The 19,857-nt window shown below is 46.3% G+C and overlaps 1 non-coding gene across 1 annotated transcript; it reads left to right on the forward strand.

Annotated features, from left to right (window-relative positions):
- Positions 1-18,824: 18,824 nt before the first annotated feature.
- Positions 18,825-18,899, forward strand: Trnas-cga (transfer RNA serine (anticodon CGA)). Its single transcript has one exon. It is a non-coding gene; the product is annotated as a tRNA-Ser (tRNA).
- The last annotated feature ends 958 nt before the right edge of the window (positions 18,900-19,857 follow it).

A 19,857-nucleotide genomic window follows, 5' to 3' on the forward strand; every position in this document is an offset into this window, starting at 1 on the left:
TTATTTCGTAGTGCGTCGTTTTTTGTCTTAGTGTATTTTTTCTTTCTCAGGCACTGAATGTCACCGGAAAAAAGCAGAAATTAACGACGCCCGAAATCATCTCTTTTGAGTACTTTATGTAGTGACCTCCGGAATCATTTCTTCCGAGTACCTTATGCAGTTACAGCTAACAGGGAAGGAATGTGCCCAGATGCGAGTGGCACTCATTGATTTACTCTGCTTAGTAACGTCGTATTACTAAGTGAGGTAGTTAGGACTTGTTCGTGAGCTCCACTAGATGCACTTCTAGTAGTCGTTGTCTGACTAATATTTCAGCTGTTAGTTTCCGCTAGCGGCCTGAAAAAGCTTCCAAGTTCCTGCCAAGGAGCTCAGTATGCTGCAACAGTCTTTTGTATACATGGCTCCACAGCCGCCGTGAATTTCTTGAGGGAAGTCATTTTTCTGCTTAGGCTGTTTTTATAATAGAAACAGATACCAACTACTGCGTGAAAATCTGCTTACAAAGTTTCTAGAACCAATACTGAGGAATCTGCGAATACATCGCGGCACTCTACGTGTGATTCCCTTGAGGACCCCAAAGAGATCAGACTAGCTATAGGGCGCACAGAGCCTTGTAGGCAATCACAGGCGATTGGATCGGGAACAAACCATAGAAGATGGTACAGTACGAAGTATCCTTTTCCATCCACTCTACAGTGGTTTGCAAAACATGGCTGTAGCTGTAGGTAGATGGACGCTTTTAAAAACTGTAACAGCCAATAGATGAAACCTGTGGTTTCCGATTTATCTGACGAATAAAATTGAGAGCACACTTATCCGGCCGCGGTGGCCGAGCGGCTCTAGGCGCTTCAGTCTAGAACCGCACGACTGCTGCGGTCTAAGGTTCGAATCCTGCCTCGGGTAGGCATTTTTTTGGTGTCCTTAGGTTATGTGGTTGAAGTAGTTCTAAGTTCTAGGGAACTGATGACCTCCGATGTTAAGTCCCACAGTGCTTAGAGCCATTTCAACTATTTGAACACTTACAGCTAGGAGCAAGGGCTTCATCTCTTGTGTGACCAGAAATATCAGCCTTCCGCCAAGCTCATTCAGTGCACAATCAAACCAAGCGGACAGCTGACTGTACTAGTATCCTTTGCAGAGGTCAAAGGGCGCAATATCAGCAAGAGAATGAAATGAATGCGAACGGGGCAGAATGGTAATTTCGCAGGACTGCTATTACAGCTTGTACACGCCATGCTGTTACTGCAGTAACGTCTACCGGTCACTCAAACCTGTTTTTTCTAAACTGTGAACGCAGCAGGGTGGACGAGCAGAGGCAGGCCAGTTCGAATGTATGGAAAACGAGTAAATATTTCCATGTGTGACTTACACTATGCTGTAGTAAATAATGTGGGCAATTTCTGGAGCGTAATCAAGTGATTTTAACGTTTATAGCTTCTGGCACGGACTTCTATTTTTAACTTAATGATATGCTTCTTTCATTGGCATTGTAAGGAGCATTTCGTAGACTTGAACGACATAAACTGCGTGGATTTGGTCAAATATAAACAGGATAAAAGGGTCATAAAGAACTGTCCCGGCGTCAAGCGAAGAGAGCCCTACAAATGTCTTCCACACTGTAAGCAAATACTCAAGAAACATCCTTAGTTTTAAAAATTCTGTTATAATCGGTTACGTGGCAGGAATTATTTTAATCTTGATTTTCAAAATAATTAATATTAGGAATGATTTCACTACGCCCTGTCCAGAGAGTACAATTGCAACAGTATAACCAGTACATTTGCTGCTAAGGCCAAATAGACTGTGTACTGTATATCGTATAGTGTGAAGCACTACGTGGAAGGAATATCAGAAGTAGAATGAAAATCCGGAAGAATATAGTAGAAAAATATTCTCTATCTGCCACAGTATCGCGCGATGTCACCAGTTAAAGCAGCATGTGGTTCCATCTAAGTAGACCTCCGTCCAGCTCTGAAAATTCAGCAGCAGTGTTAAAGCAGAAAACAGCCCGTTCAAACTCTCTGCCGTCAAGCTCTGACTAGTCGCTACTGCAAAGAAAGCGGACAGACGTTACTACCATCTAGCTGCGCGTCAGCTCAAAAAAAGTATCGAGCAAAGTGTATCATCGATCGACCTATGCAAGCTTCTTTTGACACTTCGTAGTGTACAGCAATTTACACTAAAGAAAAAAAACAAAACTAAATAGCAGTTACGTTTCAGCTGCAAGAAAGAAAAAAAAGAAAAGTCCATACCTGAGACAATAGGAAGATGAATAATAGAGTAAATGCAGTACATTAATGAGATCGTATCACTGATTGTAAATAAAAAGACGATTTGCAATATGTTAGAAGAACTCAACACCAGCTCTTACGGACATGTAATGAAAATAAATGTGAAAAAGTGTAAGGCGATGGTTTTTATGAGGTAATCATGGAAGATAAAAATTAAAATTTGTGATGAATTATTAGAACAAGTTGATAAATTCATATGTCTAAGGTGAAAATTACCGAGTAAAATGATGTGTAATCAAGATATACAAAAACAACTATAGCTTCTACAAAAGAAATATTTTAGAGGAGTGGGTATTTATCTGTACTCTGTTAAACAAACAACTAAAAAATAAGTTGGTGAAGCGTTTTGTATTGAGTTTTGTTATGCTGAAACATGGACGCTGGGGCGGTGAGAGAAGAATTTCTTAGAGGCTTCTGAGATATCGATTTTGAGATGAACGCAGAATAATTTAGACAAGATATTTGCATGGTGTGAAAAGTAGCAATTGAAAACAGGAAATACTAAATAGAAAATACGGGATCCTTCACACGATTACTAAAAAGATTTCAGTTACACGATTAATCCAACGAATTTAGAGACTATCGATATGCCACTCCCGCCCTTACTGTACAACGATCCTGACGGGTGCCTATGCTGCGTGGACGTCCAGAACATCATTCTGTGTTTGTGAGATACCACCATCGTTGCACGACAGGCGCAACACTTACTACTTGGGTGGCAATTCTCCGAAAGAACCATCCTGCCAATCAGAAGGCTACAATTTTACCTCTTTCAAACTCGCTGAGTTGGCTGTAGGAAGCACGAGTGCGTCTCCATAACATGGTTGTCTCTTTGCTTCAGACGTTTGCAACACACTAATCCTTCTGAGTGTGAGCATTCCCTATGAAGGGGTAAAGACGGACAGCGGTCTGGTAGATAGGCCACTAGTCCATCTGTTGGCGGACGACGCTGAAACCATTATCAGTACGTCTATTATATCATCTAGCTGAGTGGTCAGCGCGGCGGTCTGTCAGGCCAACACAGTCAGCTCGCAGCCATGCTAGCGTGCCGATCCGCTCCGCGCGCCGTCCGACGCTCCGCTCTCGGGGGTGTTTACTTCCGCGTCGCGGTGTTTCTGTCTATCGAGTCCAGTACTGACGTACATCATGGCGCACTCGTACCGCCGTGCAACGATCAAAGTAACTTTTTCAGGCCGAACATCCACGACCCACAGCTTTCGAAGTCGAACAGTTCATACGTGAGGATCTACGTTTGAACCCCCAGGACGTAATCGGTATACATTTTTCCATCACTGGAAGTGTTGTCTACATTATGATGTCGACGGAGGAAATTTGCAATGACATAATTCACCGTCATGCCACCGGACTGAAATTTAAACACTCTGATGGACATATGGGTGATGTGACAGTCGCCCATGCTGGATTCGGTCTCCGGACATTGCTGGTGTTTGAGCTCCCGTTCGAGGCGCCTTAGGATGTGGTCACTGTCGCTTTCCAACCATATGGCACCGTCTTGGGTCACGTCGCGGAGAAGTGGCAAACATTTACGACCTACCCCGTATTAAATGGCGTCCGGCAAATAAAAATTGAGCTGACGAAATATGTCCCATCGTACCTGCTGATTGACGGTTTGAGGGCCATCGTCATGTACGATGGACAGCCACGAACGTGCGCAGGATGTGTCCAGGAGGGACATGTACGTTCCGAATGCTTACACCGCCGTTTAATATAGACGCCGTAACGTGAAGAGACCCAGGCTTCGAAAGTCACGTCGTTACCCATCACCTACGCCAAGGTTGCACAAGACCCCATCGTACCAATCTCGATTGCGCCAGCAGCATCGTCAACGCCACCCGCCGCTGCACAACGCGCCGGCGACACCAGCACGGCGTCGCCTCCAGTGCTCGCTTCAGGACCGTCCGGGTTGCAGACCGAAACCGATGTTCCTGTTGGAACTATGGACGTCGACCTCGGTGTCGTGCCGACGTCTGCCTTTGTCCAGACGGGTTCGGCGTCAGACGACGGGCGACCACATTCTGATTCAGAAGGCCACTTCAGAAAACAGCGGTCGCCTCGCAAACACAGGAAACGACGACGAACGCCTTCCGATGTCGCCCTTTCTCAGACGGCCCCGCGAGATGTCGACCCGATGTCTGACGGTGATCTCCCACATTGCGGCCAGTCACGCGATGTGGCAGCAACAGGCGACCCTCCTGTAACGCCTACTCTCCCAGCCATGGACGTGTCCTCGCCGTTGTTAACGAATGATGACGGCGGTCCCCTTGCCACTCATGTTGCGGAATCCACAACACCCGTTCCGGCAGTACGTGACCGCCACATGTCCACGTCGTCAGCTTCCTGGGCCGATGACGTTGAAGAAGAAGTGGAACAGACTGCCAGCGTGTCTGCACAGGAGTCCACCTCGGCGACACTTATTATCACCACTGCGGCACCACCGGCGGGTCTCCACCTGCCGGCTTCTTCTACCGAACGTTCTGCGAATACTGAGGATGGCCGTACACAGCAATATCGTATCGCCACGATGAATCTTGCGACCATTCATGCCTCCCATAAGCTGGCCATGATCAGAGACACTATTTACTCTGCGGATGTGGATATAGCACTCTTACAATAGGTGTTTGTGACTGACTTCCTAGTTCCCACCGGATACAACGCCCATGTTTCCCCCGCATCCGATACCGGTAGCGGCGTCGCCATCCTGCTACTCGACGGACTCCGCGAGGTATGGCCCTCACACTGTTCGGCGTGCGTATTATTACTATCTACGCTCCGTCCGGCACTGGCCGCCGTCATGACCGACAAACTTTTTTGCCGAAAGCGTCTCACCCCTCTTCACCGGTCCGCAGGACGATTTGGTACTCGGTGGGGATTTTAACTTGACACAAGAGCCCGCGGACCAACTCCCGCGACATTCCCCTTGTGCATCTCTCTCCGTGGTCATCGACCGTCTACGACTTGTTGACACATGGAAGAAGCTCCAAGGAATACAACCGGGCTATACATTCTACACCTCTCACTCGTCAAGCCGCATAGATCGCATCTACGTTACCCGCTCCCTTGTTGGTGGCACACGTCATGCGGAAGTCTGGCCCTTGGCCTTTTCAGACCATGATGCGTACCTCGGTGACGTCACTCTCGCCCAACAGCAAGTGTGTCATAGTCGTGGTCTGTGGAAACGCAATGTCGCTCACCTGACCTCCTCAGACTGTCGCCGTATGGTCGAAGAAGCGCGGGCACGCTGCCACCGTCGTCGAGAAGCCTATGACTCCACCTTGTCATGGTAGCTCTCCTGTGCAAAGCCGACCCTCAGGAAGACTCTGATGAGTTATGGGAAGGAATTAAAGGCTTGGCAAACTAATACCCTGCACTTCTACTACACCATACTACGTGACTGTACGACGATGTCTTTCTCGACATCCCGGCAGTCGATAGTGCTTCGCACGAAGGCGCAGATCTCCTTGACCATGCGGCGTAACTTGGAAGGCACAGTAGTCCGTTCTCGAGCTTCTAATCGAATCCCTCAAGAACGTCCGTCGATGCACCACCTCCTTCAGGAACGACAACGACGACGACGAGCTCTGATCCAAGTCCTCACTGATCTGGAAGGGCGCCGGCACGACACCCAACAAAGTGTCGGTCGTGCTCTCCATGCTCATTTTGCCAGGCTACACGCAGCCGTACCGCATTCTGCATCACTGATCACAGAAGTCGCTCAGCTTACTACGAACGCTCTTCCGGAGGATGCAGTGCATGACCTCCAAGACGACGTAACCACAGATGTAGATGCTATCAAGGCGGGTTCCGATAACAGATGTCCTGGACCTGACGGTGTACCCATCGAATTTTGTAAAAGTTTTCACTATTTGTTGGCTTCCACGTGGACGGCAATCGCACAAGAGCTGATGTCACCGATGACAGTGGATCCGAGCGCCTTTCTAGAAGGCATTATTATCCCCGTACATAAACCGCGCGGGTTATCGAGGGTCCAGGACTATCGACCAATTACTTTGCTCAACAGCGACATGAAAATATTCACACGGCTACTGGCATCGCGACTCAAGAAGGTCGCCCGTTACGTCACATCCTGCGACCAGACTTCCCTAAGAGGCGACAACAGCATCCGTACCGCACTGTGCCGATACAGAGACATGATAGCATTAGCGCATTATCAGCGTCTCCCTGGCGCCTTGGCTTCACTGGACTTCAGCCATTCTTTCGACCGTGATGACCACTTCTATTTATGGACGGTTCTTCAGCATATGGGTTTTCCTGATGGTATTGTCACAATGGTTATGCGCTTGTTGAGTAGTGCAGCCTCTAAAATCATGTACAATGATCGCCTTACACCGTCCCTGATCATCGCACGATCTGTACGACAAGGCTGCCCTCTTTCCACGGTTTTGTATACTTTCGCCTTGGAACCCCTGCTCCAGGGCAAGCGTCGGGGAGCTGCCTCAACGTGTCAAAATCCAAGCTCCTGCTCATTGGTGGGGGCTTGCCGGAGAGATGCGCTGCCCCCATTAGTGTCGCCGCCACCATACGGTGTCTGGGACTTTATTTCACAGCAGACCTGCGCCGCCCAGCGACTATCAATGGTAGACGCTTGCTACAGACAATCAGAGCAAATCTCGCAGATCACCGGCTACGTGCTCTCGACGTTATCCAACGCGCGCAATACTTGAACATGTATTATGCTTCCAGTATACCACACGTGGCTCAAGTACTACCAGTCCCAAATCCCCTGGCGCGACGATTGTCGATGGCTTTCGGCTCCTTCGTCAGCTCGGGGATGTTATTCAAGGTGCAGTATGAGTCCCTTGCACTGCCACGAGATCGTGGCGGAGTGGGACTCATCCACGTGCAGACTCGTGTCAAGGCACTATACGTCAGCTCCCAACTAAAACTTTGGCATCGTTGCCTGCAGAGCCTTACTAGCCTCCTGCTTCAAAACTTTGCACCGGCCTCCTTGTCCGCCCCAGTACTGGTATCGACTATTCCAACCCCCTTTTTATTACATCCAACGTTTTTTCCTGGAGTTCAGTTATATCTACCGGTCCTTACCACTGACATGTTTGTGCCTCTCCGAATTGTTACAACAGTGCCGCCCGTCCAACCCCATCGAACGTAAGTATCCACAGTACGTGTGGCGACACATATGGAAGGCGATCCATGCGCGTTTTCTTGAATCAGACGTTCAATCAGCGTGGTACATCACCGTGAATGGCAAACAAGTTAACCGGGATCGTCTGCACCGCATCCATCTCGCCGATTCATCCCTCTGCACCCACTGTGGTGTGGATGACACGGATGTCCACCGGTTCCACTGTGGCACAGCGTTCGACGTCTGGACACCTGCGCGGCGAATTTTGGCGTTTCTTACTCGCCAAACACCGGCTCAGATCGACGTCCACATGCTTTTGTACCCCGATAAGACTTTCTACCCCTCCGCCAAAACTCACTCTGTGAATTGGATCTGTGGCCACAGGATCCGCTATCTTTTTACTTCTGGCGACAAGTCTACACTAGGATATTGGACTTATCTCAACGAACGACACTGCGTCCTGATACGCAACCCACGCTATAAACAATATTTTTCCAATTTCTTACGGAGCACTTTCGATGACCCACCTAGTAGCTGGAACGTCAGGCGCTGAGAAGCTGAAAACTGTATAAACCGAACTGAACTGAATAGATCTGCTACCCCGAACCCACGCCTACGCCATGAGAAGACACGTTTGGACGAGCTGGCAAGCTGTAGGCGGATACACTTCAGGAGCTCCTGTAAGAACTGGACTTTAACTACAAGTCGCATGGCGACTTTAATTAAAAAAAAAAAACTTTTCCTTATTTATTCCTCATAATTTGTTCTTAAAGGAAAAAGAAATTTGATTTTGGCTTTGAGAAACGTTTTTTTGTTCCAAAAGATTGCTTCTTCGCCATCAAGACGAAGGAGACTAATTTATGTTTACTGGAAGGAGAAACCAGAATAATTGGAGTCTTTGTTTTCCTTTGAAAAAAAAAAAACTTTTCCTTATTTATTCCTATTAAAAAAATCCGGCTGAGTCGGAGATTTTCTCCGCTCAGGGACTTAGTTTTGTGTTGTCCTCATTATCATTTCATCATCATCAGTGGAAAGCAACGGGAAACCATCACTGGAATCACGTCACTATACGCTCATGCGGTGGACCTCTCTGACGAGGCTTCCCCGTGATCAGACCAGAATACAAGGTTTAAAGTTATTATATCATCAGATTCCAATCGACGTCGTCTTTCCAGGCGCACAATTTCTTTTCTTTTTTTTCTTTTTTTTTTTTTTTTTAGCATGCTTCTATGAAACCTCTAGTAAACAGTAAATGTCAATTGCAGAGTAATCATTTAGATATAGAGGTTGAAAGAACACGTGAAATAAGGAATGTGTTTGTGTTATACGGGGTGAACGAGAAAAGACAAAAATAGGGAGAACGATTAAGAGGAGGAAAAGAAATTGGGTAGTACACTGTACGAGAAGAGAATGAGTAATAAAGATGTACTAGAAGAAATGGTGACTGGGAAGAGGCGCAGAGGAAAAAGAAACTACCAGTTAATTGACGTCAACATAAAAGCACAGCTACGAAACGATGGCGGAAACCGATTAGGGCAGGCGGAAGACCACATCGCCAGCAGCAAAGCCTCCATCGGTGCTTGCTAGCAGGACCGCAGCGCGGCAACATTCGGAACAGCTTGGGAGGCTGGAGGTGACGTGAGAGTACTTTCGGAAGAAGGACGTCACGCTTGGACCTCGTTGCACATTACGGAGGAAACTGGCCGTATTTTTGTCGGCAGGGCGTGGAAGACGACGTCCTGGCGGCTATTTCTGAGGCACCGGAAGCGATAACTTGTGGACCTTGCCGGCTGTGTATGACACGGCCCTGACGCCGCTTCAAACAGCTCGCGAGACGCTCCGCAGGCGTCGTCCGTCATCGTCTGACAGCCACGACAAGTGTTTACGGCCGCGCCGCTTGCAGTGCCGACGTGCTAACTACCGGCCTACATTACGTACACAAACGATTCGTACCGAAACATTTATACCTGCTCAGGCCTCCACCAATCAGGGGGTGGTGGCTGACGATGGACGAGCCCGGTAATGCCGACATGACGCTGGGTCCCCCAGTTATGGTCGTTGTAGTAGTATTCAGTCCGAAATTTGTTCGATGTAGCTCAGCACGCTAGTCTATCCAGTGCACGACGCTCCATCTCTGCATACCTGCTGCAACCGACATCTGTTTGAGCTTGCTTGTATTGAGTTGGTGCATAAATTCGTACCATTTTCCCGTAACTTTGGTAAACACAACAGATGTATTTGACAGTGATTTTAGTCCAGAATGAGAATTTCACTCTGCAGCAGAGTATGCGCTGATATGAAACTTCCTGCCAGATTAAAACTGTGTGCCGGACCGAGACTCGAACTCGGGACCTTTGCCTTTCGCGGGCAAGTGCTCTACCATCTGAGTTACCCAAGCACGTCCCGTCCTCACAGCTTTACTTCCGCCAGTACCTCGTCTCCTACTTTCCAAATTCCCTTCTTCCAGGAGTGCATGTTCTGAATGGTTCGCAGGAGACCTTCTGTGAAGTTTGGAAAGTAAGAGACGAGGTACTGGCGAAATAAAGCTGTAAGGATGGGGCGTGAGTCGTGCTTGGGTAGCTCAGATGGTGCCGACACGGTAGCTGAGCCTGTTCGGCAGGCGGTTAGCTGCCCTCTGTAATAAAAAATAAATAAATAACTAAACTAAGTTAAAGGATCAACGACGAACTGAAACGGGTGTCTTGCGACGTCCGCCCCGAGCAGATACAGCCAACAGCAACGAACAAAATGAGATTAATAAAAAAAAGGTGGTAGAGCACTTGCCCGCGAAAGGCAAAGGTCCAGAGTTAGAGTCTCGGTCCGGCACACAGTTTTAATCTGCCAGGAAGTTTCAGTGATTTTAGTCATCAGTAATATATTCTCTTTCTCTATTTACAACAGTCCGCCAAAGACGGCGTAACTTTTCGATTCCGCAACTGTAGAGATCACGTGGTTTTGAAGCGAAGATCTCTTGAAGCTATATTCGGGGCGCATTTTTATCTGAAAAAGAAGTTACTTTAAGGTTGTTCGACAGATCGGAAAAGGTGAAAATCTGATGGCGCAAGATCAGATGAGTAAGGTGGCTTTTCACAAGAGGTGGAGCTCCTCCACGCCCACACCGGCGTGATGGCCAACTCAAAAAGTCTACTGCCGTCTCTGCGTAAGGGTTAGTTTTCACTAAAGTGAGGTGTCGGAAGATGTGGGTACTGCGATGTTTGCGTACGTCTGATTAAGGTTGACCATCCACACACTCTCATCTGGAGATAGATTAGGTCGAAAGTCGAACGAAGGGTAGCGGTTTGAAGGGCAGAGGAAAAAAAGTGCCAAAGCCAGAGCCAAGGGGAAAAAAAACTCTGCGACAGTTAGGTCGGGTAGTAAGAGCAGTAGTGGATGTCTTGCTGCCTGCGACAGGTCATGCAAGGAGAGGCTTGGTTAGTGGTGGGTATGATGCATGTCGATACCTGTGACATGTGTGATGCTGTTACTCGGCGGCTGCCGCTGGGTGCCGGCGTTGATCTCTCGCTCAGCGTCAGCAACCTGTAACAGTTAGGCTCATCATTGTTTTGTGTCCGATAGGTCATATATCAGATGTTCAGTGTAGGGTGATGTTGGGTTGTTTGTGCTTCAGTGGTCAGTGGGCGAGCTCGTCGGTTTCCCTGCTGCAGCCTGTTGGTCGGCTTTAATAGCAGCCGGTATATCCAGTCACTGTTGCTGATATGCAGGGTCTTGCCGACGTTTGTCGCTTGTTGGTGTATGTTAGCTTGCCATAGGTGGTTATGCCCTAGCTAGTAGTGTCTTTGGCCGTTTATGCTTCCACCTACGTTTCTGAAGGTGGCTGGTTAATGACCTCCTATATAGTGTTTTCTCTCAGTCTAGCAGAATGCAGGCGGGCCTCGTAATGGAGTGACATCACTTCACGCAGTCTTCCTGGCCGTTGTCCTGGGTTGCACCTCAGTCATTTTCAGCAGTAAGGGTTACACATCGGGGAGTTAATTCGTAGTACAACACACCGTCGCTGTTCCACCAGATATATAACACCATCTTTTATGGATGCGCGCAGGTCTTTGAAAGTGGTGTGGCTGCTGTGTTTGGGATCAACCATTTCTTTCTTTTCCTGACTTAGCATAAAGACATCATTTCTCGTCACCAGCAATGATACAGGATCGGAATTGTCGGTGTTCTTCACAGCCAATTGCTGACGACCAGGCAGAGATGCGCAAATGGCTGATTAGTGTGATTTTGGCTTGAAGCATGTGGTACACATACATCCAATTTTTGAAGCCTCCCCATTGCACGGAAATGTCACCCGATGGTGGAATGATCACAGTTCATCACATTTGTCAGTTATCACGTACATTTAGGTGGATCATTGTGGATTAATGAGTTTAAACGATCTACATTAAAACCCGAAGGCCTTCCTCCCCAAAACGAGAAAACCATATTCTTCCTGTGTCCTGTCAAATGACAATTATCCCCCATACATGGTGGAAATTCAAACAGTAGGATGTGTCGGAAATGTTCCCATTTCTCCACTTGACACTCCATTTTATAGTGTCCACAGCTCCACTTAGTATCTGCAGATGACAAAATGAAGTTATGTAATCTCAAATAGCAACAATGAACTAGAAATAAAAAATGACAATTGATATATAACCCCATAGCTACCGGAATACCAACAGGCAAAACAAAAACGCTACCGACTAATGAACCAACCCAGTAATATTCAATTCGTAGGCTCCCTCTACAATATTGTTACCGACACTTCTATCCATTAACTTAATGACAATTCCTTGATGCCTCAGGACATGCCTTCTTTTAGTCGAGTGGAGCCAGAAATTTCTTAGCTCCCCATTTCAATTCTGTAACTCATTAGTTATCCGATTTACCTACCTATTCTTCAACATTCTCCTTCAGCATCACATTCCAGAAGCTTCTGTTCTTCCTCTTGTCCGTGCCGTTTACCGTCCACGTCATACAAGACTAAACTCCCGAGAAATACCTTCAGAAAATACTTCTCAAACTGATATTTATATTAACTGATAATAAATTTATCTTTTTCTGAAACACTTTTCACTACTTTTTATCATCTCTACTTCGGCTGTCTTGGTTTGCAGTTCAAATAGAGAACTAATGTACTTCTTTTAATTTCTCAGCTCCTAATCTAATTCTCTCGAAGTCACTTGATTTAATTCGGCATCTTTCCGTTACCCCTATTTTACTTTGGTTGATATTCAAACTGTAACTTCTTATCGAGACACAATCCATTTTGTTCAAATGGTTCAAATGGCTCTGAGCACTATGGGACTTAACATCTGTGGTCATCAGTCCCCTAGAACTTAGATCTACTGAAACCCAACTAACCTAATGACAACACACACATCCATGCCCAAGGCAGGATTCGAACCTGCGACCGTAGCAGTCTCGCGGTTCCGGACTGAGCGCCTAGAACCGCTAGACCACCGTGGCCGGCCCCTGGTCATCTATGTCTTTGTCGTCTCCGAGAGAATTAATGTCATCGAGAAACCTTAAAATATTCTTCTCCTTGAATTTATTTCTTGTTCCGTATTTCCCTTTGGTTTTCTTTGTTGATTGTCCAGTGTCGTGAAAGATACGAAGCCTCAGTTTGCATTTTTCCATCTTGACGGCCGGAACTATGAAGATAGACGTTATTTCGTCTTGGTCGTACTTTCTATTAGGAGAATATTGATATTTTAAACAAAATCATATATTACTTTTTGGCATATTTGAATGTACTTCAATTCACTGTCTCAGATAGGTATTTAATGACATTTTTTCAATTTTTTTTTTCTGTCCAAGCCGTCATGTTTAGTTCAGGTACTCTGCCATTGAAGCCATCCTTAGTCATTCGGTACTTGATTGTCAGTAAAAGAATGAAAGGAAACATTTCGCGTATCACCTTGTTTCCGCAACACAGTTTCGGCTTATGAGGCTGAGAGGTGGATTCGCTACTTGCGTGTGGTGAATGCACACAGCATTGTCAGTGGAGTAAATTGACTGAGGGAAGTCACTTTCCTGTGTCGCCCCTTATTTTTGAAATAATCGCTTTATTTCATGATTAAGCTGCTAACTAATTTCGTCCCTTTGGGCATTTTCAAGCTAGTTCTGTTTCTGGTATTAGAGTAAAAAATTGTAATCGTATGGCATCTTAATTTCTAAAAATCTGTGTAGAGGGCGCAACATCTGATGGCGTTCATATTAACGATTACTAACTGTCATGCTAGTTGTGGTAACAAGTATCTAAATATCAAATGCGAAATCAATGTATGTTGATGTGCTATGCGCTGGCACTAGGACAAAACCCTCGTCTGCCAGTTCACGTTTTTAGCATCTCCGTAGGCTCTCTTATGGTTCAAATAAACCAATGACCATTCGAGCTGCCGTTCTTTGTACACGTTCCACATGCCCTTTCAGTCCCGTTCGATATGGGTCCCACACACTTGAGCAATATTCTAGGATGGGTCGAAAAAGTGTTTTTTAACCATTCTCCTTTGGATATTGATTGCGTTTTCGCAGTAAACTAGCAGTGAAACGAAGTGTGTTGCCAGCTTTACCTAAGACTTACGTGATCAACTGGTACCACTTCAAACTGTTACACCTGGGTACTCGTGTGAGTAATCTGATACCAACTGTGGTTCATTGGAATCCTAATCATAAGATTCTGCGATTTTTGGTTTTGTGAAGTGCACAGTGATACTTTTCTGAATGTATATAGTGTCTTTCAAGTCTTTGCACCGCTTTGAAATTGTAGAGTGATCTGAATATTTGTGTCACTAGAAGTCTTCCTAAGAGACAACCTCCATTCCTTCCGAACTGACTATGCAAATGTGGTTCAAATTCAAAGATATACTAGCAACAGCAATTGAGAGTTCATACCCCATAAATTGGTAATAGATGGAACTGATCCCCCATGGTACACAAAACAGGTCCGAACGCTGTTGCAGAGGCAACGGAAAAAGCATGCGAAATTCAGAAGAACGCGAAATCCCGAAGATTGGCTAAAATTTACAGACGCGCGAAATCTGGCACGGACTTCAATGCGAGATGCCTTTAATAGGTTCCACAACGAAACATTGTCTCGAAATTTGGTAGAAAATCCAAAGAAATTCTGGTCGTATGTAAAGTACACAAGCGGAAAGACACAGTCAATACCTTCGCTGCGCAGTGCCGATGGTACTGTTACCGACGACTGTGCCGCTAAAGCGGAGTTATGGAACGCAGTTTTCCGAAATTCCTTCACCAGGGAAGACGAGTGGAATATTCCAGAATTTGAAACACGAAGAGCTGCTAGAATGAGTTTATTAGAAGTAGATACCCAAGGGGTTGCAAAACAACTCAAATCACTTGATACGGGCAAGTCTTCAGGTCCAGATTGTATACCGATAACGTTCCTTTCAGATTACGCTGATACAATAGCTCCCTACTTAGCAATCATATACAACCCCTCGCTCACCGATAGATCTGTACAGACTGGAAAATTGCTCAGGTCGCACCAGTGTTTAAGAAGGGTAGTAGGAGTAATGCATCGAACTACAGACCTATATCATTGACGTCGGTTTGCAGTAGGGTTTTGGAGCATATATTGTATTCAAACATTATGAATCACCTCGAAGGGAACGATCTAATGATACGTAATCAGCATGGTTTCAGGAAACATCGTTCTTGCGCAACGCAGCTAGCTCTTTATTCGCACGAAGTAATGGCCGCTATCGACAGGGGATCTCAAGTTGATTCCGTATTTATAGATTTCCGGAAAGCTTTTGACACCGTTCCTCACAAGCGACTTCTAATCAAGCTGCGGGCCCATGGGGTATCATCTCAGTTGTGCGACTCGATTCGTGATTTCCTGTCAGGAAGGTCGCAGTTCGTAGTAATAGACGGCAAATCGTCGAGTAAAACTGAAGTGATATCAGGTGTTTCCCAGGGAAGCGTCCTGTGACCTCTGCTATTCCTGACCTATATAAATGACCTGGGTGACAATCTCAACAGGTCTCTTAGGTTGTTCGCAGATGATGCTGTAATTTACCGTCTAGTATGGTGATCCGAAGGCCAGTATGAGTTGCAAAGCGATTTAGAAAAGATTGCTGCATTGTGTGGCAGGTGGCAGTTGACGCTAAATAACGGAAAGTGTGAGATGATCCACATGAGTTCCAAAAGAAATCCGTTGGAATTCGATTACTCGATAAATAGTACAATTCTCAAGGCTGTCAATTCAACTAAATACCTGCGTGTTAAAATTACGAGCAACTTCAGTTGGAAAGACCATATAGGTAATATTGTGGGGAAGGCGAGCCAAAAGTTGCGTTTCATTGGCAGGACACTTAGAAGATGCAACAAATCCACTAACGAGACAGCTTACACTATACTCGTTCGTCCTCTGTTAGAATATTGCTGCGCGGTGGGGGATCCTTACCAGGTGGGATTGACGGAGGACATCGAAAGGGTGCAAAAAAAGGGCAGCTCGTTCTGTATTATCACGTAATAGGGGAGAGAGTGTGGCAGATATGATACGCGAGTTGGGATGGAAGTCATTAAAGCAAAGACGTTTTTCGTCGCGGCGAGATCTATTTCCGAAATTTCAGTCACCAACTTTCTCTTCCAAATTTGAAAATATTTTTTTAAACCCAACCTAGATAGGTAGGAATGATCATCAAAATAAAATAAGAGAAATCAGAGCTCTAACAGAAAGGTTTAGGTGTTCGTTTTTCCCGCACGCTGTTCGGGAGTGGAATGGGAGAGAGATAGTATGATTGTGGTTCGATGAACCCTCTGCCAAGCACTTAAATATGAATCGGAGAGTAATCATGTAGATGAAGATGTAGAAAGAACTGCACCAGGTGCCAAAAGTCTTCCAGGTCATTAGTATACAACGTGAACAGCGTGGACCCCAAAATCGACACATATCCTTCGGAAACGACTGAAATTGGTCGTACACCTATTGATGTTCCTCCACTCAAGATAATATGTTAGGCCTTCTTTGCAAGAAATCGTCATTTCATTCAAAAATTTGGTTGGACACCTCCTCTGATAGTGTCTTTGTTAGCAATTGTTAGTGCTGTATGGAGTGAAATGCTTTTCGGAAGTAAAGAAATACCACACATTGACGTGAGTGCGTTGACCCTTAGCTTTCAAACCATCATGTGAGAAAATCTCGAGTTGGCTTACGTGATACCGATGTTTTCAGTATCTCAGACTCCATGTTGGTTAGCACGAAAGAGTTCATTCTCATGGAATTACTTCATTACGTTGAGCTCTGCATACAACGACGGAAAAAATCACAACGTTAAAATTATTAATATAGAATAATGAAATTTCGGTAGTACATTTATCTGGGTAACATATTTTAGTGACTAATTTTTTCAGTACTTGTGAAATGCTGGTACATTAATGAGCGGTGTAGCTGCTAGAACGTTGAGTGCAAGCACGCAAACGTGCGTGCATTGCGTTGTACAGCTGTCGGGTGCCAGTTTGAGGGATGGAGTTCCATGCCTTCTGCAGTTGGTCGGCCAATACATGGACGGTTGACACTGTTAGTAGGTGACGCTGGAGCTGTCGCCGATGATGTCCCATATGTGTTCGATCTGGTGGTTGAGTAGGCCAAGGCAACATGTCGATAATCTGTAGAGCTTGTTTGGTTGCAACAGCGGTATGTGGACGAGCGTTACCCTATTGGAAAGCACTCCCTTGAAAGCTGTTCATGAATGGTAGCACGACACGTCGAATCACCAGACTGACGTACAAATTTGCTGTCAGGTTGCGTTGGATGACCACGAGAGTCCTCCTGCTGTCATACGTGATCACTTACCAGAAAATAACTCCAGGTGTAGGTCCAGTGCGTCTAGCACACAGACAGGTTGGTTGCAGACCCTAAACGTGCCTCCTTGTAAGCAACTCACGGTGATCACTGGCATCGAGGCAGAACCAGCTTTCATCAGAAAACACTGGGGACCTCTACCCTGGACTTCAACGAGCTCTCTCTTGACACACTGGAAGACTTTTGACAGCTGGTGCAGTTATTTCTACATCTACAGCTACATGATTACTCTGCAATTCACATTTAAGTGCTTGGCAGAGACTTCAAGGATTGTACAGCAGATCTCTTTCTGTCTTCTTCTACACCTACAGCTACACACGAACTCCGCAAGACCCCATACGATCCACGGCAGAGAGTACTTTGTACCATCCGTTTTTTCTCTTGTGTTCGCGGTTACTACGCGAGACGTAAGTCGGTGGCAGTAGAGTAGTTCTGCAGTCAGTCGCAAATGCAGATTCCCTAAACGTTCTCAGTAGTATTGTGCAAAAGAAAGTCGTCGTCGCTCCAGGAATTCGCATTAGAGTTCCAGGAGCATTTCCGTAATACTCGCCTACCGGCAACAAATCTAGCAGCACGCCTCTGAATTGCTTCGATGTATTTCTTTAATATGACCTATTGGGGTCTCAAGCGCTCTAACTGCATTCCAGGACGTGTCACACATGTGTTCTGTTGGCGTTATCCTTTGTAGATAAGCTACAATTTCCTATAATTCTCCAGATAGACCGAAATTCTGATCTAGATCACAGTATTTTATAAGGCTGTACAGCAGATCTTTCTACACGTACATCTACTGCTATATCTACATTTACACTTACACACAAACTTCGCAAGACACCGTGCAGTCTTGGTGGAGAATACATTGCAATACCGCGGGCGATTCCCTCTTCTATTGTACTCACAATCTACCACACGTACTCGTTCCATTCCATTTCGCTTAGCAACTTTATTCGTAGATATTTAATGTACGTGGCTGTGTCAGTCAGCACACCGCTAATACAGCATTGTAAAATTACAGAATTGTTTCTCTTATTTATGTACATTAACTTATATTTTCCCATATTTTTAGCAAGGCGCCACTCATCACACGAAATGGGAACTGAGCCCACGCCTTCCTGTATCCTCCTACAAACCCTCAGTGACAACACTTTTCCGTGTAATATAGTGTCAGCAAACAGTTGCACGTTGCTGCTCACCGTATACAACAGATCATTTATCTGTTACCCGAAGGGGACTCCTGAAGTTAGTTTTGTGTGTGTTGTGTGCCGACCGTTGTAGACGAGCGGTTCTATGCGCTTAAGTCCGGAACCACGCTGCTGCTACGGTCGCAGGTTCGAATCCTGCCTCGGGCATGGATGTGTGTGATGTCCATAGGTTAGTTAGGTTTATGTAGTTCTAGGTCTAGGGGACTGATGACCTCAGATGTTAAGTCCCATAGTGCTCAGAGCCATTTTTACCATGAAACTTCCTGTCAGATTAAAACTGTGTGCCCAACCGAGACTCGAACTCGGGACCTTTGCCTTTCGCGGGCAAGTGCTCGGATACTGGCAGAAGTAAAGCTGTGAGTACAGGCCGTGACTCGTGCTTCGGTGGCTCAGTTGGTAGAGCACTTGTCCGCGAAAGGCAAAGGTCCCGAGTTCGATTCTCGGTCGGGCACACAGTTTTAATCTGCCAGGAAGTTTCATATCAGCGCACACTCCGCTGCAGAGTGAAAATCTCATTCTAGCATTTTTACCATGTTTGTGTGTATTGTACTCCCGTCGCACGGGACAACAGACCGGGTTCAATGATATAAAGTCTTCGAGAAATTCATATATCTGAGAACCTATTCCGTAAGGACGGACCATCGCAAAGCTTTCGGGAAATCTAGGATTGTGGGATGTCGGCCTTCATCCAAGGCTCGTAGGAGATCGGACAAGAGCTATACTTTCTACATCCGTCCTGATCTGAGGACAGAAACGCTTCTCTCTCAGTCAAATCGCAGCGGAATCTTTGCGCCGCTTTGAAATATTACCAATATCTGACCGAATGTTGGCGAACATCATGAGCTAGTCGCTATGGGCACCACGTGTGGAGCTGGTCAGTGTGTCTAGTGGGAGCGGTATTCACAGAACAACGTATTCCCGGCGGAGCTGGTGTGGAAAGCACAATGACAGGGTCTGCAGGAGGGGGAGGCGGCAAGGCGCCGTGACGCAATGGCCGGCTAGCAGGCAGCCGGCGCGGGGCGCGCGTTTTTGCCGAGCCTTCGGCTGGGTTTTTGCGGGCCGGCGGTTTCCGGCCAAGTGGGCACGGCTTCCGCTCGCTGACCCGCCCCGCGGCAATCACTGCGCCGAACAGCCAGCGCCGAACACCGCCGTTTTTGGGCCACGCGCTTCCGCGACTCTCTAGGTCGTTGGCCTCGCATTACACGTGTCTCTCCTTCCCCCCCCCCCCCCCCCCCTGCCCTCCCCCCAAGTGCCGTCCCGTAGCTTTCAGTTATTGTTATTTTACTATTATTTTCAGCCATAATGGCTACGTTTATGAACTGTGACTGTGTGGTATATTTATTTAATTATGAAGTCGTAAGTGATCAACTGTCATATAAAAGCCTTTCACACTATTTTCGTAACTTATGA

The sequence above is a fragment of the Schistocerca gregaria genome, chromosome 3 (genome assembly GCF_023897955.1).
Source record: "Schistocerca gregaria isolate iqSchGreg1 chromosome 3, iqSchGreg1.2, whole genome shotgun sequence".
Taxonomy (NCBI): Eukaryota; Metazoa; Arthropoda; class Insecta; order Orthoptera; family Acrididae; genus Schistocerca; species Schistocerca gregaria.